We start from the raw sequence: 11337 nt of genomic DNA on the forward strand, positions 1-11337 counted from the left end.
GATATGTTTCTGCCACCTGAGACAGGATCGAAAAATCAAAAGCTTAGGAGGAAAAAAAAACTGCAATGGAAAATTCTTTGGCGGAATCGGCACTTTGAAAAGGTCCCACATTAGAAAATCATACACTTGTCTATGATGTAGTCATAAATGACTGCAGAGGTTTTCACCTCCGGCTAATCTTTAAGCTCAGAACAAGTGGAAAGCAAAAGCAAGGTAGAATTGCAAACAGCACGGCTAAGCATTGAAGTTCAGCATAGAGTCAATCTCAAAGTAGTTGGGGGGGTCTTCTTTCTCTCGGCTCTTGGTACTAAACATTAAGGAAATCTCTGTTGAACTACCAGCTGTCCACTAAGCTAAAATACAAAAAACCTATTCTGTGTCAGACAAAGAATACAGTCTACAAAAAAACATTTCAAAAAGAAGATAATACAACAAACAATTAGAACCCGCACCACGAGACAACAACAAAGACTTTGTAGTGGGCATCATCTGATTCCCAGAGTTACTACATATTCAAAATATCCTATTTCAACAAGAAATTATGAAATATATTAACAAATAATATAGTCTATTAGGAGGAAAAGAATACCTTTATTAAAAATGTGAATTGGGTGAAGATTTACAGAGCAGATCATAGTTTTACAATCAACAACTCATACACATTCCCATTCAGCTCATCATAGACGATTAGCCCACTTCCTCCCTTTGTTTCCTGTTTTCATTCCCGCTTTCCTTTGTCACTGGGTACATTCTGCCCTTTGGATCATAAATGACTGATAAAGCAAACAGAGATGAGTTTAGTTCCAGGCCCCAAGGGTGACTAAGGAGTCCCACTAGTTTCTTTTTATAATTTTAATTTATTTTTAAGATAATTTTATTGGGGGCTCATAACAATCGCATATATCATTTGTATCAAGCATATTTGTACATATGTTGCCATCATTATTTTCTAAACATTTACTTTCTATTTGAGCCCATGGTATCAGCTCTCCCCCCCATGACCCCTTGATAAATTATAAATTATTGTTATTTTCATATCTTCTACCAACTGCTGTCTCCCTTCCCTCATGGTTTCTATTGTTCGTCCCCCTTCCCCCGGGAGGGAGTGGTTTTGTTATGCTTGATCACTGCAACCCTTCCTTCCCTCCTTCTGCCTACCCTACCCCCTGGTATCCCTACTCCCGTTTCTGTTCCTGAGGGGTTTATCTGACCTGGCTTCCGTGTGTCGTGAGCTCTTATTTGTACCTGTTCACATGCTCTGGCCAAGCCCAAAGTGGAAGGCAGGACTGGAGTCATGATGGTGGGGGGTGAGGAAGCCTCAAGGAACCAGAGGAATATTGTGTGTTTCATCAGTGCTATGCTGTGCCCTGGTTGACTCATCCTTCTTTGTGACCCTTCTGTGAGGGGATGTCCCATTGTCTACAGATGGGTTTGGGGTTTCTGCTCCTACCAAGCTCATTCTCAACAATAAGTTGTTGTTTGTCTGTTTGTTTTTGGTCTTCTGTTGCCTGCTACCCGGTCCCAGCGACACCTCATGATCATACAGACTGATGGGCTTCTTCCATGTGGGCTTGTTACTTCTCCGCTGACCCCAGATGCTATATCTTTTTATAGCATAATCTGTGTTCTTCACCACATTTGCTTGTGCTCCAATTTTGTCTTCAGCAATCCTGCCAGGAGGGTGAGCATCAGAGAATGCCAGGTTGTTAGAACAAAGTGCTCTTGCGTTGAGGGAGGGCTTGAGCAGAGACCCAAAGTCCGTCCACTTCCTCAATGTATTGTCATATAAATATATGTATATAGGCCAATACCTCTATTTTTATGAATGACTGTATTTACATATGTACCTAAGTATGTAACACACCTATGTTTATATCTCTATCCATAACTTTGCTTCCTAGATCTTTCCTCTGTGTCCTTTTACCTTCCTCCTGCCCCCATCATCACACTCTCTCTTCTTCGGCCTCTTAGTGATTCTCACACCTAGATTGCTATGGATCCCACTAGTTTCTGTCCATCCATTAAGTGTGGTCTCTTCTATGATTTTTGAGCTCTGTTCCATATTTTCCTCCCACTATATACATGACCGTCTAATATGATCTTTTTTAGAGCCATTGGTAATGCTGGCCAATCACCACTTAGTTTTTCTGGTCTCAGGGTTGTGGAGATTGATGTGTTTGGTTCATTAGTCCATTAGACTAATTATTTTCATCTTTCAATTTCCATCACTCTGCTATCCATGAAATGACGTGAGGCCAATAGTTACATCTTAGATGACTGTTCATTAGATCTTAGGACCTCCTCAAAGTAGGGTATAGAACATTGTCTTTGTAAACAACATTATAGTCATTGACCTTGGTTTCCCCTGAGACTATGATTCTAAGGCCTAAGACCCAGTGTCTGATTCCTTCAAGGTGTTTGCTTATGTCTAAAAATTCACAATAAAAGGTATTTTTTAAAATTAAAATTAAGGTAACGTGATGATATGCCTAATACTCAGACGAAAAAAATTACCAACTAAGAAATAAAGATCAGGCAAAGTTGTTTCTCCCATACAATGATGACATTAGGGCATCCTGGATAAATAGAAATTAAGGGAATTAAAGCTGGAGCATTTTTACTGGAATTGTTAAAGAGACTCCTTCTGGCAGAGGACCAACAATGGCGAATAATAACCTAAGATAAAAACACAGACATAACCCAGAATTTTATTTAAATTGTTTTATTAGGGGTTCATACAACTCTTATCACAATCCATACATCCATCAGTTGTGTCAAGCACATTTGTACAGTCATTGCCCTCATCATTCTCAAAACATTTGCTCTCCACCTAAGCCCCTGGCATCAGCTCCTCATTTTGTCCCCTCCCTCTCCACTCCCCCCTCCATGAACCCTTGATAATTTATAAATTACTATTTTGTCATATCTTGCCCTGTCCGATGCCTTCCTTCACCCACTGTTCTGTTGTCTGTCCCCCAGGGAGGAGATCACATGTAGATCCTGGTAATAGGTTCCCCCTTTCCACCCTACCCTCCCTCTACCCTCGCAGTATCGCCACTCACACCACTGGTCCTGAAGGAATCATCTGCCCTGAATTCCCTGTGTTTCCAGTTCCTTTCTGTACCAGTGTACATCCTCCAGTCTAGCCAGATTTGTAAGGTAGAATTGGGATCATGATAGTGGGGGAGAAGGAACTAGAGGAAAGTTGTATGTTTCATTGTTACTACATCGCACCCTGACTGGCTCGTCTCCTCCCTGAGACACTTCTGTCCAGTGGCCTACAAATGGGCTTTGTGTCTCCACTCCACATTCCCACCTTATTCACTATGATAAGATTTTTTGTTCTGATGATACCTGATACCTGATCCCTTCGACACCTCGTGATCACACAGGCTGGTGTGCTTCTTCCATGTGGGCTTTGTTGCTTCTAAACTAGATGACCGCTTGTTTACCTTCAAGCCTTTAAGACCCCAGATGCTAGATAGCCAGGGCACCAACAGCTTTCTTCAACACATTTGCTTATTCACCTGCTTTGTCTTCAGCAGTTGTGTTAGGAAGGTGAGCATCATAGAATGTCAATTTAACAGAAGAAAGTATTCTTGCATTGAGGGAGTACTTGAATGGGGCCCAAGGAGTACTTGAGTGGAGCCCAATGTCCTTCTGCTACCTTAATACTAAACCTATAAATGTATGCACATAGATCTATTTCCTCATCCTCATATAAGTATATTTGCATATGTACATGCCTTTATTTAGACCTCTATAAATGCCTTTGCCTCCTAGCTTTTTCCTCTATCTGACTTTCCTCTTGTCCCACTATCATGCGCAGTCTTCATTTGGGTTTCAAAAATTCCTCTTGGTTACATTACCCTTGATCACACCCTTCCAAGCCTCCTACGCCCTCCTCACCACCGATTTGGATCACTTGTTGTTCCCTTGTCCCTGGGTTTGTTAACACCACTACCTTTCCCTCACCTCCCCCTCTCCCATGTCCCCCCAGCACTGTCGGTCCCGTTGTTTTCTCCTCCAGATTGTTCATCCAGCCTATCTTATTTAGACAGACCTGCGGAGATGATAACATGCACAAAAACAAGACAGAGCAACCAAGCAACAATATACAACACAACAATAACACAGCAATCACAACAAGAAAGAAAAGCTTGCAGTTAGTTCAAGGACAGTTTGTTGGCCTTTAGTAGTGTTTTCCAGTCCAGTCTGTTGGGGCACCATGCCCTGACCCCAAAGTCCACCTTCAGCATTCCCTGGGATCCTCACCGTTGCATTCCCTTGCTGTTCTGTTGGACCTCCTTAGTGTTTTGCCTCAGTGTGTTGTCCCTCTTGGTGCTATGGGTCAGTGAGGGAAGTCGTGTCTGGTGGTGGGGCTGGCCCTATGGTCCTCAGTGCAATGGCTGCCAGAGCAGCAATATCGTCCTCAGGGTTTGCTGGGCCAGGATGTGCTCCACTCTTTTCTCCTCCTCCCACTTCTTTTGTCCCTGTTTGCTCTGATCAGAGGTGTCCCTCTTCTTGAGCAATAGCTTCAGTGCTGTCCTCTGAAATGTATTCTTCTGGGGGGAGGGGGACTTGTTCATGTAGTTGGGATTGGGGAAGACCCCTCAGACCTCTCTATTGGTTCCCTGCTTCATGCATCTCTCTATCATTAAATTTAATTACAAATGCACTGCCATTAGGTCAATTCTGACTCATAGCGAGTCTATAGAACAGATTAGAACTGCCCTGTGGCTTTTTCCACACTGTAACTCTTTACCAAGCCCTCTTTCTCCTGAGGAGGGGTTGGTGGTTTCTAACTGTGAACCTTGCTGATCGCAGCGCAACCAACCACCAAGGATCAAGGCAAAGTATTTTTTGTTTTGTTTAAGAAGAAAACAATTCCCTCCCCCCAGAATTTATTTCAAAGGATGCACTGAATCTGCAGCTCTGGGAGAAGGATATATCTGATCGGAGCACATGGGAGCAGATGAAGGGGGAGGAGGAGAGAGTGGAGCACATCCTGGCCCACCAGGTCTTGAGGATGATGTTCCTGAGTAGAGCAGCCAGTCCACAGAGAGGACCACATGGCCGGCCCCACTATGAGACATGGCATCCCTCACTGACCCATAGCCCTACAGGGGACAAAAACACTAAGGGCATGCAACGGAACAGCAAGGGGAGCAAAGCAATGAAGTCCCTGGAGAATTCCAAAATTAGACATTGGGGCCAGGGTGTGGCTCCCCATCAGACTCACCGGAAAACACTCCTAAAGGTCAGCACACCGACCTGGAACTATTTATAGGCTATTCTTTTGTTGTTTTTGTTTCGTTTTCTTTTGTTGCTTTATTTTGCTCTGTCTTGTTTTTGCACTTATTGTTGTCCCTGCATGTCTATCTAGATAAGATAGGCGGATAAACAATGCAAAGGAGAAAACAATGGGACCAATGATTCTGGGGAGACACGGGAGAGGGGGAGGAAGGGCAAGGGAAGTAGGTGTTAACAAACTCAGGGACAAAGGAACAACAAGTGATCTAAAATCAATGGCGAGGAGTGTGAAGGATGCCTGCTAGGGCTTGATCAAGGGCAATGTAACTGAGAGGAATTATTGAAACCCAAATGAAGGCTGAACATGATAGTGGGTCAAGAGGAAAGTAAAAGGAAATAGAGGAAAGAACTAGGAGGCAAAGGGTATTTATAGAGATCTAAATATGTATGTATTTAGATGTACCTATGTAAACATTTTTATATATGAAAATAGGGAAATAGATCTATGTACATATATTTATAGGTTTAGTATTAATTTAGCAGATGGACACATTGGTCCTCCACTCAAGTATGCCCTCAATGCAAGAACCTGGCATTCCATAATGCTCACCTTCCCCACATGATCGCTGAGGACAAAGTGGGTGCATAAGCAAATGTGGTGAAGAAAGCTGATAGTGCCCGGCTAGCAAAAGATAAAGCATCTAGGGTTTTAACGGCTTGAAGATAAACAAGTGGCCACCTAGCTGAAAAACAACAAAGCCCACATGGAAGAAGCACACCAGCCTGTGTGATCACATGGTGTTGAAGGAATCAGGTATCAGGCATCTAAGACCCAGAATAAAACCATACCCAATGTGAATGAGGTGGAGACCAAATGCCCATCTGTAGGCAACTGGGCATCCTCTTACAGAAGGGTTGCGGGGAGGAGACCAGTCAACGTGCACATACAACTTTCCTCTAGTTCTTTAATGCTAACCCCACACCTCCACTATCATGACCCAATTCTAGCTTACAAATCCGGCTAAACCAGAGCATGTACACGGGTATAGATAAGAGCTGGAAACACAGGGAATCCAGGACAGATAGACCCCTCTGATATTGAGTAGTGATACCAGGAGGGTAACGGGAAGGCAGGGGAGAAGGGGGGAAACGATCGCAATGGTCTCCCAGGGGAACAGACAGCAGAAAAGTGGGTGAAGGGAGACATTGGTAAGAGTAAGACATGAAAAATAACAATTTATAAATTATAAAGGGTTCATAAGGGAGGGAGGGTGGGGTAGGGAAGGGGAGAAATGAGCTGATACCAAGGGCTCAAGTAGGAAGAAAATGTTTTGAAAAGGTGTCGAAGGGATCAGGTATAAGGCATCATCAGGAAAAAAAATCTTATCATAGTGAATGAAGGGGGATGTCAGGAGTGGAGACTCAAAGCCCATTTGTCGGCCACTTTCAGAAGGGGCTAGGGGAGGAAATGAGTCAGTCAGGGTGCGATGTAGCACAGATGATGAATACAGCCTTCCTCCAGTTCTTAAATGCTTCCTCCCCCACAGCTGTCATGGTCCGAATTCTAACTTGCAAGCCTGGATAGAGCAGAGGATGTACACTGGTGCAGATAGGAGCCGGAGGCACAGGGAATCCAGGGCGGATGATACCTTCAGGACCAGGGGTGTTAGGGGCGATACTGGGAGAGTAGAGGGTGAGTGGGTTGGAAAGAGGGAACTGGTTACAAGGATATACATGTGACCTCCTCCCTGGGGGACGGACAACAGAAAAGGGGGTGAAAGGAGACGTCGGACAGGGAAAGATATGACAAAATAATAATTTATAAATTATCCAGGGCTCATGATGGATAGGGGAGCGGGGAGGGTGGGGGAAAAAAGAGGACCTGATGCAAAGGGCTTAAGTGGAGAGCAAATGCTTTGAAAATGATGATGGCAAAGAATGTACAGATGTGCTTTACACAATTATATATGTATGGATTGTGATAAGAGTTGTATGAGTCCCTAATAAAATGTTTTAAAAAAATTGTTCCACAGGGGGGAAAAAAAAGAAAATGATGGCAACAAATGTACAAATGCACTTGACACAATGGATGGATGTATTGATTGTGATAAGAGTTGTTTGATTACCAATAAAATTATCAAAATAATAATTTAAAAAATAAATGCCCATAATTATTGGGGTAGGAGTGAGGGGGGAAGTGGACGAAATAATACACATACTAATAAATTTTAACATAAATAGGAAAGCCATAGAGAGAATCAAGAAGACTAAAAGTAGATTCTTTAGAAGGAATAAGAAATTCTAAAAAATCAAATGAAACTCAAGACCCACTGCCATCGAGTTGGTGCCACTCACAAAGACCCTATAGGACAAGACAGAACTACTCTTGTGAATCTCTGACACTGTAATTCTTTCCATTGCCAAATTTCACAAAGCAAACGAAGGAGAATATGCAAATCCCATGTAATTTTTAAAATTAGAAATATTTAAAATAAAAACCAAAACAAAAAAAATTAAATCAGCAACATCACAACAGAACCAACTGAAATGAACAGGGTAACAACTGATTAATATGAAGAACTATACTCAACACATTTGAAAACCTCTGAAAATGGAAAATCTTCTAAAGACACACCATCTACGCTAACACAATCAAAAATAGGAAATTGAACACATCCATAACAAAAGAGGAAATGGAATCGGTCTTTTAAAAAAAATCCCAACAAGGTTCAAAAGGAATAGGAAGAAGGAAGAATGGAAATAGGAAATACTGGGAGAATATTGGGATTGCAATCAATTACATGGGACAAAATGTGTATGAATTGTTGAATAGAAAATTGATTTGCTCTGCAAACCTTCACACAATTCATAATTAAAATTAAAATTTAAACAACACAAAACACCAAGAACACTCCTGGCCCAGATGTTCCACCAATTCTACTGAAACTATTCAAAAACCTAGAAAAAGAAATACTCCTGAAACACTTCTTTTTAAAAATAGGTTTATTAGCATATAAATCACATATCCTACAACTCAATCATTTAATGGTATTAAGAAGAGTTGTGCTATCATCTCAGGGACTGTGTGCTGCTGGCTGGCCCCATGCACTCCAGGCTCAGGCCCATGCACTCCACACCAGAGCCCATTTGCACCGTGGTCTGACCCATGTGTTAGATGCTGGAGGCCATGGGGTCGAGGACCAGCGGATCCCAGCCGCTTATTGCTGACACCCAGATGCTCCACTGAACCCATGTGGTCCAAGACTAGGCCCATGTGCTCAATATCAGAGCCCATACTGGCACCCCCAGTGCGGCCAGTGCCAGGGCCCATCCACCTTCACCTTGCTCTGCTATGATCGCTCCTCTATGCAATGCCTTACTTAGGATTTCCATTCCTCTGCCAAGGGGCTCTTCAAAGCTCTGAGACATTCTTATTTCACTTCTGGCAGAGTCTCTCTCAAACCCTCTATGCATTATTCTGCCCATGCTCATGGCAGATCCGAACTGGCCCATGTTCTCTATGCCCCCACCAAAAGGGCCCTCCATGCCTGCAGGGTCTGTGTTTTCCACGTTAATACCTTTGTTCTGGTGCCAATACCACCAAACCCATGGGGCAGCTCTGGATGCTTCGGATAAGGATGCTTTGCATGAAAAAAGTCGACCTAGGGCAGCGGTTCTCAACCTGTGGGTCAAGACCCCTTTCACAGTAGCAAAATGACAGTGATGAAGCAGCCACAAAAATAATTTTATGGTAGGAGGGTCACCACATGAGGAACTGGATGAAAGGGCTGCGGCCTTAGGAAGGTTGTGAAGCACTGGTCTAGGGCAAGGCCATCTCGTCCATTTTCACATGCATCGGTCTATCAAACATTAAACATGGAAGTGGCTTGCATAGCTGCCTGTTCCACGACTTTTCCCGCCTTTGTCTTCAAGAATGTCTGCCTGGCCCAGCACACTGGCCGTATGACATAAGTCCTTCGTCTTCTTCCAGCTGACGTCACCATCCAGCCTTGCACTCGGTGCTTCCGAGTCGACGACCTTTTGCATGACTCTCCTGGCACGTTCGCCGCCAGGACCTTCTTTGACTTTCAGCGGTCTCCCCCACAGACAGCAGCCTTGTTCACGCTCTCCTTGAATCGAATTCAACAACAGTACATCCCCATGAAGAGCCCCACGTGTGTGACCTGACCAGCCCTTTAAGGGACTGTCATTTGTTTGTAATGAAGGCTCTGTAATGAATTGTTGGCTTGTACAGATTTAATGCCTAAGTGACTGGTCACTATTTACAGGAACAATGAGGTAAGTGATAGAGGCAAAAGAACTCTCCTGAGCGCTCATTCACAGCGGCAGAATCAAGCCTACAGGACTAATACATGTGCTAAGAAAGCAAGGTTTGAATAGGAAATATAGATGGTAGCCCAGGCCACCATTCATTGAGCATTATTAAAACAAGCTATTCAAACCAAAGTTCAATGACCTCCAACCTTAGGACAGCAGTCATTTGCTTCTTCTCACTCTAGGGAATTTCAGCCTAAAGTCAAGAGGAGTGTGTCATTTCCTTAAATCTGCTACAGCAGATGCATTTGAGGTAAAACCCAGTTCCCTTAGTAGGGTTTTCTACATCGAGTCCTGCTGGTGTGGCCTAGGAAGGAGGTTGAACTCCTCGAAATGACGTCTAAAGTCCTTGGGCTGGCATTGCGGGTGTGAAGTAATAGTTCTTCATTGTTTCGATTTGCATCTCCGGGATGGCTAGTGATCATGAGCATTTCCTCGGGTGTTTGTCACCCATCCGAATGTTGTCCTTTGTGCTGTCCCTTGTGAAAGGTCTATTCGTGTATTTTGCCTACCTTTTAATTGGATTATTTGGTTTTTTCTTCTAGAGATGTTGCAGAGTTCTATAGATTTTAGTAATTAGTCCCTTGTCCACTGTGTCACTGCTAAAGATTTTTTCCAAGTTCATGAGCTCCCATTTTACTGTTGATGAATTCTTTTGATGTGCATAGTGTTTTATTTTTAATAAGTCTCAGTCATATATTTTGTTCCATCCACCACTTGTGATTCTTTTATTATACTTAATAGTATGTGTGTGTGCTTAATAGTAAGTTGTCTCACTGATGCTCCTTATAGCTCTGGGGTATACATTTAGGTCTGTAATCCCTCGAGTTCATTTTGGTGCGTGGGACAATGTATGGATCCTGTTTCATTCAACTATCGCTGGAGATCCAATTTTCCCAGTACCATTTGCTGAAAAGGGTGTCTTTTTCCCATGTGATGTTCTTTGGTTCTTTGTCCAAAATCAATTGGCTACAGGTGCATACTTTTATTTCTGGGTTTTCTATCCTGTTCTATTGGTCCATTTATCTGTCATTGTACCAGTACCAGGCTTTTTTGACTACCGTGGCTTTGTAAAAGGTTTTGAGGTCCGGTAGTGCAAAGACCCCCTATTTTGTTCTTTTTGAGAAGGTCTTTGCTTGTCCCGGGCCTCTTCCCTCTCCACATGAAGTTGGTAATTCGTTTTTCCATTTCTTAGACAATTCTAAGTGCCCTCTTAAAGGAAATACACGGGCTATCAGAGAAAACAAAGGAAACACACTGTGGAAGACAGAATAGATAAGTGGGACCCATTAAAAATAAAACACTTATGTACCTTAAAAGACTTCCTTAACAGAAAAGTGGGTGAAAGGAGATGTCGGACAGTATAAGACATGACAAAATTATAATAATTTGTAAATTATCAAGAGGTCATAAGGAAGGCGGGCAGGGAGGGAGGGGGAAAAGTGAGGAGCTGATACCAGGGGCTCAAGTAGAAAGGAAATGTTTTGAGATTGATGATGGCAACAAATATACAAATGTGCTTGACACAATGGATGTATGGATTGTGATGAGTTGTATGAGCCCTCGATAAAATGATTGTTTTAAAAAGAGTAAAATGAGAGCCCACAAACTGGAAAAGGATATTTAGTAACGACACAGCAGACAAAGGACTAATTACTAAAATCTATGATATTTTACAAGCTTACAGCAAGAAAAAAAACGTATAACCCTCTGAGAAGATGGGCAAAGGGCCTTAACAAATGATTCACA

Source organism: Tenrec ecaudatus, chromosome X (assembly GCF_050624435.1).
Source record: "Tenrec ecaudatus isolate mTenEca1 chromosome X, mTenEca1.hap1, whole genome shotgun sequence".
NCBI classification, from domain to species: domain Eukaryota; kingdom Metazoa; phylum Chordata; class Mammalia; order Afrosoricida; family Tenrecidae; genus Tenrec; species Tenrec ecaudatus.